Raw genomic sequence first — 6,024 nt, forward strand, 5'->3', positions numbered from 1 at the left:
ATTAGACTAGATCATCTTTAGTATCATAAAACAAACTAATGTCTTTACCAAAGAGAACTTTAATATTCTCAAATAACAATGAGTCTAAGGATGGAAGTCCAGGCTGGGTCCTCAAAGTAAACTTCAGGGTCAGCGCTCCTTCTAGCCTTCCACTACCATTTCTATGGTATGGTTTTCCTACTCTTGAACTTAAGAAAATAGCAAGGTGCTGCTAACCCTTTGCCCTTATACAGCTTTGGACCTTGTTTAGATATATGTCCCCCAAAAGCTCGTGTGTAAGACAGTGCAAGAAGGTTTAGAGGTGAAATGATGGGATTTTGAGAGCCTTGATCTAATCAGTGAATTAATCTCCTGAAAGAGATTAACTGAGTAGTAACTATAGGCCAGTAGGATGTGGCTGGAAGAAGTGGGTCATTGGGGTTGTGCCTTTGGGGTATGTATTTTGAATCTGGTGAGTAGAACCTCTCTCTCTCTGCTTCCTGGTCATCATGTGAGCTGCTTCCCTCCGCTACACTCTTCTGCCATGATGTTCTGCCTCATCTTGAGCCCCGAGAAATGGAGCCTGCTGACTATGGACTGAGACCTCTGAAACTGCGAGCCCCCAAATAAACTTCTCCTATTCTAATTGTTCTTGTCAGGTCTTCTGTTCACAACAGCAAAAAACCTGATTAAAGCAGGCCTGCTTTGGAGTGAGGAGGAGGAGGAAGAGGAAGGGCAGGAATGGAAGGTGTGCCTATGAATTCTTATCTTTTTTCAATGAGGAAAACAAGAGCTTCATTGTCTGACTTCTCTGATTGGGAGCTGACATCACATCTGACTCAGTTCTGGCCATTTCACGCTGTAGGAGAGGCTGGAGAGATGATTTTTTTTTTTTTAATTTGGGTCTATTGTTTCGCAAAACAAATTTGGAGTTCTCCTATGGAAGGGAGAAAGAAAGAATGGGTACTGGAAATTTCTACTACTCACGATTTTTTCTTAAGTTCTTATATATTGGAATTGTGGACAGGAATTAGAAGTAGATAGAGGATCTGGGCCAGGAAGAGGAAGAGGAGGAAGGGGCAGTCCAAAAGAGGAAGTGGGTGCTAGAGGAATGGCTTTCCTTGTGCTCAGTAAACCTAATGAATTTGCATGGTGTGTAAACTCTCTCATCTTTCTAAGAGAGGGGGGCCTGGGAAATAAGGCTTCCTTCATCTTCATGCTACTTGTCCGGCTTTTCCTCTCTGAAGACCCTCTTCATTCCCATTATTGCTAGCTGAGTCGTATGAGAATTTGCTTTGGCCCGAGATGCCAGTTTGGTAATCCTGTGTCTTTTCTGTCAGCCACCAAAGTGGCTCTTAGGGATTTGGGTTCCATTTTCCTATTCTTCCAGAGACGTTAGCTCTATTTTTTGTCTAAAACAAAAAAAATGGTTCCTGGTGATGATTTTAGCCTGAATTTAGGAAATGCAGGGTTGATAAGATTTTTAGTTGGTTGGGACTTGGGAAGGTACCATGTGACACTCTTTAGGAAATTTACTATTTTGCTTAAACAAGGTTGTTTTGGCTGTGTAGACTCCCTTTAAACTCATTCTCATGGTAGTGTCTATTCAGGACCCATGTGGATGCTCTCTAAATTCCTGGGAACAGGTTTTGAATTGGGAGGCCTGCCTTGCAAAACTTTCTGTCTCATGGTCATGACCATCTATAATCAATGAGACACCAACTGTACTACATATTAGTTAAATGGCAGATTTTCCTGCCAGCAAATTATTTTCATGCCACCTCCTGGCAGTGAGTCAGAGTAAAACAGATTATTTTAGGGAGGTAGTTAATGCATTTGTTATAGGTGCTAGTCTCATATAGATTATAAATCACACATTGATGTATTGACAGGATGAAGCTACAGAAGCAACTGTACACTGAAAGTTGTGGAACTCAAATAGTGATATCAACATAGCACCACAGCTCACAAATTATGTAGGAGAAGGTGTGAATTTCTCTTACCCCGAGATAAATATCTTGTCCCAAGATTTGGTATTGCCAGTCTCAGTGGTAAACTATTCAAATGATGAGTCTTTCTCCTTCTTGGATTCGTAGGTTTTAATAATTTAAACTGTGCTTTGGATTTCCAGGTTGTCTCCATGGTAACCTACTTGGAAGTCTTTTTGGCCGCTCAATGGTTTAGAACTTGTATCCCAGCCACCCTGACTTGTGGAAAACTTCTAGTAGCTGTTTATTTTTAATTCTTAACAGTCAAGGAGCATCTCATTAACACTGAATTATCCTTCAACTCTCTGTCCTGAGGAGATGACACCCCTAGAGTTCAGGGCTGTGGCTTCTACTATCTTGTCCCACCTGACACGTACGGACTTGTCTCCTCCAGCCCATATTCTCTAGTCTGGTGTGGCCAGTGTCCCAGTTCCCTGGTTCTGTTGGAAGCCAGACTTCTCAGAGGCAGAAGGGCTTGTGGCTTCCAATGGCTCCCAATGCCCGCTGTGATGCTTGCTTTTTCATGACCTTGTTATTTTCTGTCTTCTCTCAGCCACGGACAGACTTTTCTAGTTGATCTGTCACTACACTTGAATTGAATAATATTTTCTTCATGTTCAGAACCCACTTCTGCACAATAAGAATGTGAAGTAAAAGAAGAGGAAGGGTGGTTTAGAGCACCCAATTCTTCATCGCCTGCCATCCTTTCCGGTAGCTTATTATACAAGGTTGTCAAGCACCAAGGGAAGATGTCAGGCTACCTTAAAAGCTGCATTTGCTAAAAACTTCATTTGTAACAGATACCCAAGGGAACTTAGGAGAGTGGCAGGTAACAATTAGCTAACAGTATCTTTTTCTGGATCTACTTCGTTATCTTTTTCTTGCAACTGCCAGAACATATTTGTGGGCACATTTGTTTCAAATATTGGAGGAAGTTAGCAGAAATCCATTTTTCAGTTCATCTTGTATGGTGGTCTCATGGAATGATGGCGTTCTTGATTTTTCTTGAGAGATACAGCCCACAGGAGTTTGAGTATCCAGGGACCTCAGCTGAACTGACTAGTGAAGTTTGAGATAAGAAATTCCTTTGTAAATATAAGGCAGTACTTCAATACATTATTTACCCTCTCTATTCTTTTTTTCTGTCATATTCCTCTCTTTCTTTTCTTTCTTCCTATGAAAAAGTATTTTTCTTTTTTTTTAAATGTGTAATTTCTCCTTAGATCTTTAATTCCCCTCAGGTCAGCTACAAAATTGGTTTCCTTTGCTTAGCTGGCTGTGACAGAGATAACCAGCTCTCCACCCCAGATGTGTGTTCCCCTCCGCACAGTGGGAAACTGTCTAGCCAGAGAATACACTCCCTAGCTCCCCTTGCATCAAAACAGACTTATATGACTCATCTTCAGCAACAGAGTGTGTAGTAGTGATGTGCTTCACTTCTGAGTTGGAGCTTTAAGAAATGGTTGTACATTCTTTGCCATTTCTTCTTTGGACCAGTGATTGGATTCATAACACACTGAAGTCCCAGGGAATGGTGAAGTCATGAGAGGAAAGTTACCCAAGCACTGAATTACTGTGTGAAGATAGTTGACAAGCTCCAGTGTACATTTGGACAGTGCCATCAGTGTGAAATAAACTTCTGTCTTCTTCAGTTCCATCTTACATGCTTTTTCTGGGTGAAAAGCAAATTAGATGGGTAAGAGTCGAGATAGATGGGCAGGAATAGAGAGGTGATATTAATCTGAATTTTCTGTGAGATATTCAAATTAAGATTTCAAGTAGGAATTTAGATATTTTCCTACAAATTTCAAGTGTGGGTTAGAAATAAAAGTTTCACAGTCAACAGTCTAATACTATTCTTCAACTCCAAAAATAATTGTTGAGATTATCTAGGGAAAGAAGATAGAAAATGGAGAAGTATGCCTTAGAACAAGCATTAAGGTTCCTCAACATTGAAAGGATGAGTAGAAAAGAAGTTTGAGGAAGAGTGAAAGGGGAAGTAGAAGGAAAATCAGGAGAGTGTGAGGTTGAAAGAGCCAAGGGTAAAGAGTTGTTCAAGAAGGAAGGAGGCCACCATTTTGATTTTTTCTGAGTGGTAGAGTAAGTAAGAAAGTCTCTGGTAATCTTGACAAGAGATGTTCAATGGGAGGATGGAGGGAAGCCAGATTAGAGTAGTTGAGGTGAGAACCAGAGGTGAGGAAGTGGAGACTGCTTTGTCTAAAATATCTTTTCAAGAAATTACATAGGAAGAGGAACAGAAAAATTAGGTGGAGTGGGATGAGATGGGGGACATGAGGCTTAAGAGGAAGATTTTTCTAAAGATGAAAAGTACTTGAGCCTGTTATATGCTATTGAGAACAATCAAATGGGGAGAGAAATGATAAAGGAGAGGGTTAGTGTGTGTGTGAGAGAGAGAGAGAGAAAGAGAGAGAGAGAGAGAGAGAAAGGAATTTCCTAAGGAAAATTATGCCTTCCTTGCCTCATCTAACCTTTAGTGATCTCTTAAACAGCCTCCAGCCTCTAGAATGTACAAATGATTTGGTTTTTGTATCCCTGCCCTGCACAGGTTGGGATGGTGTGTAGAGTTAGAAAGACTAGGCCAGAGTTGAATGTTCCTTCATCTATTTTTCAACGCTTTTCCAGGCACATCTTTTTTACTTCTACCTTCTCTTTTTCTAGTCCTGTATCCTGACCTACCTTCATATGTGTTGCTCTCATATATTCCTTACCTTTGCAGATTCTAATCCACCAGTCACAAAAGCCCATACCACCTTCTCCTCTGTAGGTATCGCTAACTCCCGTGCATCAAGCTCACTTAACTTCCTTGTTATATTTCCTGGACTTCTAGAGGTAGCCGCTCCTTCAACATGCTCTTGTAGAACCACAGAATCCCCCTACAGTGCACTTGTCACACTGAAGACAGTTTTCTTTACTAATGTTATTCTTCAGTAGCTCTTAAGCACTTTTTCAATAGAGACCATGTCCCATTAATCTTTGGATCCCAATTGACTCACATAGTGTCAATCACATAATAGAATTCAAATAATTTTTAATGAATGAGTAACCAAAATAGGTATCCTATTGGCTGTTGCTTTATAGAGTTGATTATTACTAATAATCTTTATTTGTCCAGTGCCTAAACAATATCCTTTTGTTTATGAAGGCTCAGATTCACTCTGCATGTAATTACATATTGTACTGAAGGACAAAGAAATGTTCATTCCACTGCTAGGAAATTCTTAAATATATTCCAATAATAGATGATATGTTAAGAAACTTTATGAGATAAAATAAGAGTTAAAATTGGGTGGAATAGATATGATCTCCTGATTAAATTGCTCAGAAAACAATTTTGATTTTGAAGATTAAATTATGAATATGCTCTCAGTATTTCTGCTGGTGAGAAAGTTATTTCTCCTTGGGTAAAGATGATTAATATGTGATATAAAGTCAGGAATAATGATCTCATATTAACAATGACAAACTATCTTCCTGGTTTACTTTTTATTGAAATGAAACCATTGTTTTAATCCCCCTACTGAGATGGAGTGGGAATGGGGAGGGTATTATGTTTCGTTTTCAGGGTCATTTACCTTAACTAATATGCCATTTTCAGTGAGACTATTTGTGAATTACCTTTAGGAGATTTGAAAGAAAAGATTTATAATTTAAAGTCACAAGTAGTCAATTTGCTTTATGAAATACACTGTCTTGCAGGATCTGTGGTTGGGTCTTCTCAAGAGAGCACTGACATTTCTCACCTGCCTCATCATGGGCACTGAAAATGTCCTTTCAATTCAGAGGATGAAAGTGGCAACACACTGAATAAAAGACATGGAACTTATGTGCACAAGTTTTTTGGAGTAATTGGAAGAAATAAAGCACTTTCGGCAAAGTTTTAGCACCACTAATTGTGGTTCAGACTTTCAAAACTGTAATGAGGAGTTCTAATGCTAGAGGGGATTTTTTTCCTTCCCCACCCCCCCTCCACATTAGCCAACAAACAAAAAGCTAAAAACATTCACTAAAGTGAGCAAGAATTTCCTAAGGAAAATAA

This window comes from Urocitellus parryii, chromosome 2 (genome assembly GCF_045843805.1).
Source record: "Urocitellus parryii isolate mUroPar1 chromosome 2, mUroPar1.hap1, whole genome shotgun sequence".
Taxonomy (NCBI): domain Eukaryota; kingdom Metazoa; phylum Chordata; class Mammalia; order Rodentia; family Sciuridae; genus Urocitellus; species Urocitellus parryii.